Genomic DNA, 13,257 nt, shown 5'->3' on the forward strand with positions numbered 1-13,257 from the left:
AAATCCGGCCTCAGACACTTAACACTTACTAGCTGTGTGACCCTGGGCAAGTCACTTAACCCCAATTGCCTCACTAAAAAAAAAACAAAAACAAAAACAAAAACAAAAACAAAAAAAACAAAAACATAGTCCCTGCCTTGAAAATGCTCACATTCTAAAGAAGGATGCATCAAACAAATCATCATTGTTGTTTATCCTTCGTTCTGGAAGAGGACCATAATATCAAAAGGAGATGTCATGACTTGAAAGTGAGGAAGGGTTATGCAAAGTTACCATAGATCAGGACAACTAGAGATAGCCCTGGATATAGTGGTAGGCCTTGGCCTTTTTCAGCTAAGGCCTTTCCTAGATCTCAGTTTGTCTGAGGCAACACCAAGTCAGTGATTAAGGATAGGTAAGAAATGAGGCAAAGAATGACCTCTTTTAACTGGTCAAAAAAAAATCAATCTAGGGGCAGCTAGTTGGTACAGTGGATAAAGTACCAGCCCTGGATTCAGGAGGACCTGAGTTCAAATCTGGGCTCAGACACTTGACACTTTCTAGCTGTGTGACCCTGGGCAAGTCACTTAACCCTTATTGCCCTCCCCCCAAATCAATCTGGGAGGGGAAGACCCTCAGGGTTTCTGGATATTTATACTTACTCTCAGCCATCTCAACCCAAACAATGACCCAGTGAGGCTTGGGTTGGGACCTATTCTTGGCCAAGCAATGAGAGCTAGAATGATTTGGGTTTAAGGTATGATCTGCAGAAAGAAAATCTATCCTGTAAACCCCAAGATAGGTTTCAGTGACCAAAATTCATATTCCTTTGGGAAGAGAATCCACAGTTAAGAGTATGAATCCTTTGTGGATAGAGGGAAAGGAGGGAGAGGAAAGAAGGAGAGGAGATAGAGGAGAGGGAGGAAGGAAGGAAGGAAGGAAAGAAGGAAGGAAGGAAGGAAGGAAGGAAGGAAGGAAGGAAGGAAGGAAGGAAGGAAGGAAGGAAGGAAGGAAAGAAGGAAGGAAAGAAAGAAAGAAGGAAGGAAGGAAAGAAGGAAGGAAGGAAGAAATGCAAATAACTATGGACAAGATATATATACATTGTAAATGGAAGGAAATCTCAGAGGGAACATAATGGGTGTGTTTGAAGGGAGAGGGGCCAAGAAAGAACTTATGAAGAAAATGGAATTGGTACTGAATCTTGAAGGAGGTCAGGGAAGTCAAAAGGTGAAGGCAAAGAATAGCATTTCGGGCATTGTAGATAGCCAAGATACAGGCATAGAATCAAGAAATTAAGTGTATGCAAGGAACAGGTCACTGTTGCTGGATCATGAAGTACATGGAAGGGAATAAAGTGTAATTAAGGGCTTTCAATGCCAAACAATATTTTTTTTTTTTACCTTGGAAATAATAGGGAGCCATTTGGAGTTTATAGAGTAGGAGAGTGATGTGATCAGCCCTGCACTTACTAAAAGCACTTTGGCAGTTCAGTAGAGAATGGAATGGAATGTCAAGAAATTCCAGGCAGGAAGACCAGCCAGCCAACTATTGCAATAGTATTGGAGAAAGATTAAAGTTGCATATAAAAGATTTGGAAGTTTTCTGAATAGAAATGAAAATTGAACTCATAATTGCTGATAAGATCACCAAGTGAGGGTGTAGAGAAGGACAGTCTTGAGGGCTGGACATGGATTATCTAGTGAACAAGACTGAGGACTGGTCAGAAAGATAAGAGGAAGAAAACAGAACATCAGCAAACTATCAGAAAGGAGATGGTCTCTAACAGCAGGGGGCAGCCAACAATTTCAAAGGCTGCGGAGAATTTGTTTTGCCCAGCAGAGGTCACTGTGGCTGACTCAGGACCAGCCTTCTCTTGAGGTTTTTACATCCTCCTCTTCTCTCTAGAAGTTAGAGGTTGGGAGGTGGGGGGAGGGAGGAGGAGAAGTGACCTGGCACAAATCAACCAGTCTGCTCTGGAGAAAATGAGATCAGTGCTGAGAGTTTCAGTCGAGGGTAAAGGTCCTATTAGGCAAAAATATGGGAATAACAAAGAAACCCTTAATAATGCTTCTGTTTAATAAATAATTAAACAGGGCGGCTAGGTGGCGCAGTGGATAAAGCATCGGCCCTGGATTCAGGAGCTCCTGAGTTCAAATCCGGCCTCAGACACTTGACACTTACTAGCTGTGTGACCCTGGGCAAGTCACTTAACCCCCATTGCCCTGCAAAAAAAACCAAAAAAAAAAACAAAAAAAACCCAAAAACAACAACAAAAAAATAATTAAATAAATAATTAAACAAAAGGGAGAAAAAGAGATTCATCTTTGTTCCAGTGATTTTTTTTCCCCAAAAAAGCCTTTACTTAATATTTCTCTGCTGGATTCTCTTGATAAACCAATCTGCAAGAAAAAGGCTCCAGCCAATAAGAGACTTCTATAGCCCTTGAAAAGTGTTATCCATCTAATCCTGCCCTGCCTCTTCTGTAGCTCTGTCTCTGTTTGTTTCTGTCTCTCTGTCTCTCTGAGTCTCTCTCTATCTGTCTCTGTCTCTGTCAGTCTCTTCCTGTCCTTATCTGTAATCTCTCTCTCTCTCTCTCTCTCTCTCTCTCTCTCTCTCTCTCTCTCTCTCTCTCTCTCTCTCTCCTGTCCTCCAGAGAGCTTTTTCAAACTTCCAATGCATCAGGAGCTCCACTATCCAGTACCGATTCCACAATTAGAGTCATATCTTCTTGTCTTGGAAGAAATACAACTTTCAAAACCTTTAGAAATGTATGCCCTTTGGAAGCAATCAGACCAGTCTGTTATGAAACATACTATCCACCTCCAGAAAAAGAACTGCTATTGATTGAACCCAGACTGAAGCATGCTATTTTTTACTTTACTTTTTGTTTTTAATTCTAGTCTTCTTATACAATTGTACATGTATATCTGACTGCTTACTGCCTGTGGGGTTGGGGGGGATGGGAAGGAGGCGTAGAATTTGGAACTCAAAACTTTAAGTAAGGGGCAGCTAGATGGCGCAGTGGATAGAGCACCGGCCCTGGAGTCAGGAGTACCTGAGTTCAAATCCGGCCTCAGACACTTAACACTTACTAGCTGTGTGACCCTGGGCAAGTCACTTAACCCCAATTGCCTCACTAAAAAAAAAAAAATTAAAAAAAAAACTTTAAGTAAAAATGTTTATTAAAAAAAGGCTATCAGAGTCAGCAAATAAGAGATCATTGGAGGGAGCAGTTTTAGTAGAAAGGTGATGTTAGGAGGATATTAGAAGCATAGAAAGGAAGACTATTCAACTATCAGCACTGGGGAAGTGAATTGGAAATCAATACAAGACAGCAACAAGGCTGGGAAGCCGATGGCATAAACAGATAAGGTTATTGAGGGAAGGAGATAGAGACAGCTCTGCAAGCAAAAGTGCTTCCTGAGCAACCCCTTTTCTTGGCCCTACAAATCAGGAGTGGGAGAAGAAATAGCTTCCAATGAAGGAGTTTGCAAGGGATGTGCTATCCTCAGGAGACAGCCCCACTTTCTTTCTTTCTTTCTTTTTTTATTTTATTTATTTATTTATTTTTTTGGTGAGGCAATTGGGGTTAAGTGACTTGCCTAGGGTCACACTGCGAGTGTCAAGGGTCTGAGGATGGATTTGAACTCAGGTCCTCCTGAATCCAGGGCTGGTGCTCTATCCACTGTGCCACCTAGCTGCCCCAGCCCCACTTTATTTAATAAAGCAATTCATTGAAGTTTGGGGTCCTGAAGTGGTTCAGTGACTTTCCTTCTTCTCTCTTGTTCCCACTCTATAGCTGTGTGGTGGTAATAAATAATGCCTCATAAGGGTGATAGCAGGACAGAATTTTCTTTCTCCTTTCTTCTTACCATCTTCCACCTCTTTTCCCTTTGGCATTGACCTGGGTTGAGGCTGAGGGTCAGAGAATATGAATTTCATTTTGTAGTTGGAAAGATAGGGAAGAGGAGAAAATATGCAGGAGCAACTAGGGAAAGATAGAAAGTTCTTATTCATCTTTGCCAGGCTATCTGTAATCAAGAATAGATTCTAACAGCATATCCACAATAATTTGTTAAATCTGAAACTAGGGATGTACTAGACCTAAAGTTATCATGAAGCCTCAAGAGTTAATAGTGGAGAAAGCAAAGTGAAAATTTCAGCATACATTAAAAGTCGAATTGCTGATTAGTTGTTAGGTAAGATTCTAAATGTAATCTGTTATTTGTAGAATACATTTAACAGTGAAACAAACTTTGGCTCTGGAGTTAGGCTTGGGTTCAAATCCCACTATTGTCATGATTACCTGTGTGACCTTTGGCAAGCTATTTAATCTTCCTGAGCCTTGATGTCCTCATCCATAACATGAGGGGATTAAACTAGATGGCTTCTGGGGTCCTTCCATCCCTACATCTATAAACTTCAAATGAAGGGCTGTGAATTCTTATCACTGTAAGTATTTGAGACAAAGTTTCAAGAAGTAGGTACAAAAAAATTCATAGTCTTTGTAGCAAAGGTTGCCCCTGACATGTAACATGGGATGTTCCTGTGGGACTCAAAGAGATGCAGAATAGATATCTCTAGCCTCTTTTCCCGCTACTCTTCTTCAAGGGAAACTTTAAGTTGTTGGCAAAAGGAGAATGTATACCAGACAAAACAGATGGAAGAAGCTCTCCCATTAGGAGTGAGGTAACTTCATTTTGTTTATATAAAACAGAATTTCACATTCCTATGAACATGTGCATATTGTTTGTCTATGGATGAAAAGATCAAAATTTGAAAGTCCTGTTGTAAAATTTAGAAAACCACATGGGAATTAATTAATGTAGGGCCTTTGGGATACTTTGTGTTTCACTTTGCCTCCATTTCACTTAAAGTTCATAGCTAAAGAAGACCAGAGCTAATTTATTATTCTTTTAAATTTTAGCTGCATTCTTTAAAAATTCCAATCCATCTTGTATTCCATTCTTTTCATTGACCCACTCCAATTTCCCTTATAATCTTCCTTATTAACTAATCTGTCTTTATCAAAAAAACATCCTCACTGGAGTTCTCCCCATGAAATCTATATACAGATACCATGGACCTTGCCCCTTCCTTTTCCATGAAAAATAAAAAGCTCAACCTTCCCTTTAAACTTTCTTTAAGCCAATAATCTTGTTTTTAGTAAGCTTTGTTTGTCATTTATTCTACAGGAAAGCTGCTGAATAAATCAATCACCTGATACTTTATTGGTATTGATAAGCTCTTGAGAAATCAAGGGCCTTGTTTTCTTACACCAAGACTTTCCCTTTATACTCTCCTTGGTTGTATCATATAACTTAAAGTTGGATCATATATCAGAGGTGAGTAAACCCTTCCTTTGTAGCCTAGTAGACTATAAAGAGATGTTTTTGGCAGATAATCAACAACAAGAGATTTTAGCAGTGTAAAAACAGTGTGGAAATAATACTGGGTTTTTAGTCAATGTATCTTGATTCAAATCCTGTCCTGCTACTTTCTGTGAAATCAGGCAGGTCCCTTCACTTTTCTCCCTTGCCCTCGATTCCCTTATTTCTAAAATGAAGGGTAGGACCAGATAATCATTAATGTCTCTTCCAGATCTAAATCCTATGTTCCTAAGCTTTTAATGGACAGCATAAGCTTTTGATCACAGGGGGAGACTCAGTGACATTTAGCTCTCAAGAATGGGGACAGGCCTTGGTCTTTGTAGCCTGTGGAATGTGTGAGATTTGCTGGTGTGCTTTTTTGGCTGTCCTCAGAAGGAATCTAACCCCTTTATGTGTACTTCTTTTGACGGGGCTTTAAGTCTCATTACATTTGAAGGTAATACAAGGCAGAGAGGGATTATAGGCCTTCTTCAAGATTTAAATGTGACTAGAGAACTTGAGGGGAAACCTGTAGGTCAGGTCAGCCTGCCTTACAGAAACAAGGACATTTTTCAAGTGGAGGAAGAAGTAGCGGTGTTTCCTAATGGCACTTGTGAAATTTTAGGTTCCTGAAATATCATAGGGCAGTATTTTAGTACCTTTGTACTTAAGGAACTAAGTACCTTTAGTAGTTTGTGAAACGAGAGATATTTCTTCGCAAAAGTTTGTTGATTTCGAAGAGAAATAGTGCAGAAATATGGGGATAAGGGAATAAACATTTATATAGTACCTATTACATGCCAGACACTATGCTAAGCATTTTCCAAATATTATTTCATTGAGTAGAGTACTATAGTGGAAAGAGCACTAAATAAGGAATGAAGGGACCCAAGTTCTCATCTTGTTCCTGCTTTCTGACCTAAGACAAGAGGAGGATATTATTTATGTATAAGGTGCCTTTTAGCTCTAATGATATCTGAATTCTACACTGGGGCATGGTGGGGAGGGGCTGATGCTACCCTGACCCAAGTGAGACAGACCTTTCCTTTCAACTTTCCAAGTTGTCTTAGGCTAGAAAATTGACCTAGTTTTTTTGTTGGTTCTGCCATTCCAGAATTCATTTTGAGGCACTATTTTATAGTTTTTGGGGGGATGAATTTAGGAGAGTTCAGGCAATTTCCTGCCTTACTCCACCATCTTGGCTCCTGGAAGTCCCTGAATTCTTTCTATAAGTTGCAATATTTCCCAGTAAGCAAACTCCCTTTACCAAGGCAGATCAGCAACTGTTCTGTGTTTAGTTTTAAGGGAGTTGTCATTCTAAGCTATTAGCAATGAACATCTGACAATCTGTCAAGGTGGCTTGGTAGGCTAATCATTTTTTAACCCACCTACAAGACTGAATTTCATTTTAAGTAGGGGAGGGTTGCCAACGAAGGTACCAGGAGATAGGTAGAAAGGAAAGAGTCTCTTCAGGAGACCAAATGTCCACCACAGGCATAATGGATATTTGGCAATCAGAATAAAGGGAAAGGGGGCAGCTAGATGGCGCAGTGGATAGAGCACCGGCCCTGGATTCAGGAGTACCTGAGTTCAAATCTGGCCTCAGACACTTAACACTTACTGGCTGTGTGACCCTGGGCAAGTCACTTAACCCCAATTGCCCCACAAAAAAAAAAAAAGAATAAAGGGAAAGTAGTGAATTTTCACCCCTCTACTGAGAAGGCAAGTGTCTGAGGTCATCTTCTTTCTCTTACTCTTCTCTTCCATCTGTCCAGATAGAGAATTTTTCCCCCTAGAACTTTTTACTCCTTTCACATGGATCTTTAACTGGGCCAAAGTATTTTTGTTAGGCTTTGGGTAGTCTGTTCTCCATTATTTTGCTGAGTAGTACTGAAAATGCCATCCAAGTAAGACAGTGGGGTGGGCTCAACTCTCTGTTTCACAGAATATACAAGGTAGTATTTCACATCCTGGCTGGGTGATCAAAGGGACCACCTGAGCACATAGTTTAATAAGCTATTTATTCTAAATATATTTCATAGTTAAACTTCCAAAGGCAGAATAAATCAGAATAGAAGACTTTCTGTCAAGTTTGTCCCCTCCTACCACAAGCCTGTCTTCATTTCGATCAGTTGTAATCACCAGAAGTTATTCCCTGGTAGAGGCTTACCTGTTTGACAATCTTCGTAAGCTTCCTGCCCAAGAGAAGGGGAAAATACCAAGAAGAAAGTTCTGCCCCTTTGACTCAGGAGGCAGAGAATTAGGTTCTGACTCTGCCCCTTTCTAGTATAAAAGGTAGGAGGACATAAATAACTGAGTACTAGAGCAATACTTAGGATCTAGCGACAAAGCAGAATTCATGCTGGGATAGAATTTTTTTCTTTGTCTTTTCTCTTTCTTGGAATATAATAATGCAATTATTCTAAAACATTCTTTTGTGTATGTCATCGTATATTTTTATTGTTCAAATGTTTACAAGAATTGTAATTTTATTAGTTTTCAAATTTTAATTGTGAAATTAACTTAATCAAACTGAATCTCATAAGCTATTCAATTGCATGTGTATAGTAATACTTATTTAAGAGAATGCTAAAATACCCCAAATACCAAAACTTAAGTGAATATCAATTGTTTTATAATTTCCATTTTTATGTGCTTATTTGCTGGCTTGTTGTTTTGCTAATGATCAACTAAATTGTTTGGTCATTTGGTGTATTGTTCTTTGATGATTGATGATTGTGACTATCATGCCTTCAAATCTGGCCTTGTTATTGATTCCTCAGCAGTAGGGTGTAGGATTCTTGAAGCTGGAAGAACACCGAGGCATCTATGCAAAGAATATAAGTGACCAGGGAACATACATAGGGGGAACCCATGTAGAGTATATGTGTGACAAAGGTATATTCACAGGGAAACATGTGACCATGACATATACATGTCACACGTCTGACTGTATAGAGCTGCTAATATTGTTTGGTGACATCATCACATTGTTCCTTTCTTTCTACAGGGTCTTCCCTTTCACTGACATCTCCAATAAGCTAATAGTTCATAAACTGCTCTCTGCTGCCATCTACTGGGGTGTAGTTTGCACCCTGTTAACCTCTCCTGTTAAATTTCTGAGTCAGCCTGCAACCCCTAACTAACAAATGTCACAGGTGTTGTGTGGAGTCTGGGTTAATGTACTTCCTCCCTTCAAATGAGTTTAGTATGTAAATGAACCTCCCTAGGAAGGAAAAGCTAGGTGAAACTGGCAGGGTCATTGGTCTTTATTCCTATCCTTATTGTGCATACCTGACTGTAACAAAATTCCTGACATATAACAATACTTCAGTGGATCTGATCTCAGCTCAATGTTCATCCTTCCCCCCCTGGTACAGACTTAAACTGACCCATGCCTTGTCCTAGAATGTAATTCTTTCCCATGAACTCCTAAAATTCTCCTTGGAGATTCTACTCAACCTGCTAAAGACCTTGCCCTAAGTCTTTTAACATTTCATTGCTACCAGTGGCACTAACCATCTTTTATCCCTCCCTCTGACTATATGATGGGTCCAAATGTTTTTTTAGTCACACATTTTCTTGAGGAAATTACTTGCATTTCTCTCGTATAAACCATAAATGCTAATATCCTCCTGTCTATTTATGCCCACCTTTCTTTTTTTTTTTTACTTTATTTATTTATTTATTTTTGCGGGGCAATGGGGGTTAAGTGACTTGCCCAGGGTCACACAGATAGTAAGTGTCAAGTGTCTGAGGCCGGATTTGAACTCAGGAACTCCTGAATCCAGGGCCAGTGCTTTATCCACTGCACCACCTAGCTGTCTATGCCCACCTTTCACAGTGAACTGTATGACTGAAATGTGGTTTGCTAAAGGAAATAGGCTATGAAAACCTGTTTCCATTTCATATTTTCAAGGATACCACACACCATTTTCATAAAGATTTTATAGACTTCTGGCAAATATAACAACATGAAAGGTTCTAGTTGAGTCCATGTACCATTTAGACAATGTGGCCTAGAGGACCTTGGCTTCATCATTTTCCAGGGAAGTGATATTGTCAAAGAACAATTAATACTAATATTATTATTTAATTAATTCTTTACTGCTTTTTTTTTTGGTGAGGCAATTGGGGTTAAGTGACTTGCTCAGGGTCACACAGGCAGTAAGTATTAAGTGTCTGAGGCCAGATTTGAACTCAGGTCCTCCTGACTCCAGGGTCAGTGCTCTATCCACTGTGCCATCTAGCTTCCCCAATTAATTCTAATAATGTAAACTGTTTACAAAAATAAGAAAAAGAAGACATCCTACCAAAATCTTTCTATGATGCAAATTCAGTCTCAATACCTGATCTTAAAAGAGAGAAAGTAGAGAAAAAAAAACTGTAGACTAATGGATCAGAATAGGGTCTGAACCTGTAACTTTATTGGTATTGGAAACTCCTAGGGAAGGAAACCAACAATGAAGGTTGTACCTTCTCTTCAAATTGCAGCCTTGGAAAAGTACCAAGCACACCAAAAGGAAGAGTGATTTGCCAAGGATCACACAACTCCTATGTGTCAGAAGTACCTCTCCACTACAATATGCTTCTTATCTTTCCTAGTGCATATCAACATGATCAAATTAAAAGTGATTACAGCATCACTTTGAAAAGACATTGCATTATAACTGGATTGGATTTATACCAGTAATGCAATGGTTAAATATAAATAACATATTTATAAAAATAATATAAATATCATATTAATAAAACCCAATACCAATCACATGGTTATATCAATATATGTCAGAAAAGCATTTGACAAAGTTCAACATCCATTTCCATTAGAAACATTAAAAAGTGTTGCAATAAATGGACCTTTCCTTAATATGATAAATAATATATATCTAAAACTAGGCATAATGGAGTAAAAAAAGCAAGGGTATTCGTTATCATCACTATTATTCAATATAATGCTATAAAATGTTAGTTATAGCAATAAAACAAGAAAAATAAGTTGAGGAAATAAGCCTAGGAAGAAGTTAGAAGAAACAGCTATTGCTTTTTGCAAAATCTCTAAATTTTTAACTAAAAATTAATTGAAACAATAATTTCAATAAAGTTACAGGATATTAAATAAACACATGCAATTCATCAACTTTTTGGTATATTACCTGTAAAACCCAGTGGGAAGAGATAAAGAAATTCCATTCAAAATAATTGCAGAATACATAAAAACAACCAAGAATCATCTACCCGGAAAAACTGAGTATAATCTTTCCAGGGGAACTGGGAATTCAATGAAAGAGAGGATTTTCAGGCATTAGTGATAAAAAGATCTGAGCTGAATAGAAAATTTTACTTTCAAATACAAGACCCTAGAGAAACAAAAAAAGGTAAACAGAAAAAAAGAAATCATAAGGGATATTAAAATCTTAAACTGTTTACTCTCCTACATGAGAAGATGATACTTGTAACTCATAAGAACTTGCTCATTATTAGGGCAGCTGAATGGAGTATATTTAAATAGAGAGCATAGGTTGAGTTGAATATGAAGGGATAATCTCTTTTGGTTTTTTTGTTTGTTTGTTTTTTGGTGAGGCAATTGGGGTTAAGTGACTTGCCCAGGGTCACACAGCTAGTAAGTGTTAAGTGTCTGATGCCAGATTTGAACTCAAGTACTCCTGACTCCAGGGCCCGTGCTCTATCCACTGCGCCACCTAGCTGCCCCAGGATAATCTCTTTTAAAAAATAAAATTAAGGGGTGAGAGAAATGCACTGGGAGAAAGGGAAAGGGAGAGGTGGAATGGGGTAAAATAGCTCACATAAAAGAAACAAGAAAAAGCTTATGGAATGGAGGGGAAGATAATGGAGATGTGGGGGAGTGAGGGACCCCTACTCTCATCAGAATTGTCTCAAAGAAGGAATAACATACACACTCAATTGGGTACAGTAATCTATCTTACCCTGCAGGAAAGTATGAGGGGAAGGGGATAAATGGGGAGGGGTGAAAGAATCGAGGGCAAATTGGGGGAGGGGGCAGTCAGAAGCAAAACACTTTTGAGGAGGGATAGGGTGAAAGAAGATAGAAAATAGAGTAAATATCAAGGGGAGGGAATAGGATGGAGGGAAATACAGTTAGCAATAGTAGTTGTGAAAAAAATTTGAAGCAAATTTGTCTGATAGGCTTCAGTTCTTGAACACATAGAGAACTGAATCAAATTTATTAAAGTAAGAGCCATTCCCCAATTGATAGAGGATCAAAAGACATGAAGTTTTCAGCTGAAATAATCAAAACCACCTATAGCCATATAAAAAAAATGCTCTAACTCACTATTGATTGGAGAAATTCAGGTCAAAACAATTCTGGGTACTACCTTATACCTATTGGATTGGATAATAGGACAGCAGATGAAAATAACAAATGTTGTAGGGGATGTGGGGAAAATGAGACATTAATACACTCTTGGTAAAGTTGTAAAATGATTCAAACATTCTGTAGAGCAATTTGGAACTATGGCTAGAGGGCTATAGAACCATGCATACTCTTTGACCTAGTAATACCACTACTAGGTTGATATTCTAAAAGTGATTTTTTTTAAAAAAATAATTGAATTTGAAATTGGAGAGATGCCCATCAATTGAAGAATGGCTGAACAAAATATGGGATGAGATTATGATGGAACACTGTTGTGCTATAAGAAATGATGAGCAGGATGCTATCAGAAAAACCTGGCAAGACATACACGAGCTGATGCAAAGTGAAATGTACTGTATACAAAATAACAGCAATATTGTAAGATGATCTGCTGTGAATGACTTGGTTGTTTTCAGCAATGCAATGATCCAACACAACTCTGAAGGACTTATGAAAAATGTAATCCATCTACAAAGAAAGAGCTGATGGTATCTGATTACAGATTGAAGAATAATTTTTTTGTTAGTTCCGTTTTCTAAAATTTTTGGTCTGTTTTCTTTTATACCCTAGCTAATGAGGAAAATTTTGTATGACTACACATCTATAACTTATATATGAATTACTGGAATTCTTAAGGGTGGGTGAGGGATGAAGGAAGAGAATGTGGAGCACACAAAAAAAATAGTGAAGAATTCTTCCCCATTGGACTGTGAGCTTCTTGAGAGCAGGGACTATCTTTTGTCTTTCTTTGCATCCTTAGCATTCAGCACAGTGCTTGGCGCATAGAAGATACTTAATCAAGGAGATGCTTGACTGATTGACAGATGGGAAAAAATCCATTTTTCTTCTGTAGCATCGTGCTCAATTTTTCAGCATGGATTGTTCTTGGTGCATGCCATGTTTCTTCATCTTATAGCATGTTGTGTTCCAATCTTTTCTTTTTCATAGTTGAATTAAACAGTCCTATTCAAATATGAAAAAAAAGCTTCTTTATAAGCCAAATAAATACAGGTTATATTAGAAGGGAAACTGTTAAATGAGGAGAGATATTTGAAGCAAGCCTCGGTATTAAAGGCCACAAATCAAAGATATATAGGGAACTGATTCAAATATGTGTGAATAAGTTATTTATTGCTCAGATGATGCATACATTTTTAATTCATTATAGAATGTGATATAAGATGTTGGTATAAAACTAGTTTTTGACAGTCTGATTTCTAATTTTCCCAGAAAATCTTTTCAAATAGGAGTTCTTTCGTAGGTAGTTTATCTTTTTGGATTTATTGAACACTAGGTTAATTGAATTCAATTATTTCTGATTCTTTCTTGTCTATTTTCTAAGTGATGATCAAACAATTTAGATGACTAAAGCCTTATTAACTCTTATTTTATGTATTTTGTAATTATAGCAACCAGAAGTCCAGGGATCACAGTCCATGCCAAAGTCTAAGGCAATGGAGCCCAATCTACAAACACAGGCAGAAGGAGTGACTGGAATCCAGTCCAGCT

Source organism: Dromiciops gliroides, chromosome 3, assembly GCF_019393635.1.
Source record: "Dromiciops gliroides isolate mDroGli1 chromosome 3, mDroGli1.pri, whole genome shotgun sequence".
Taxonomy (NCBI): Eukaryota; Metazoa; Chordata; class Mammalia; order Microbiotheria; family Microbiotheriidae; genus Dromiciops; species Dromiciops gliroides.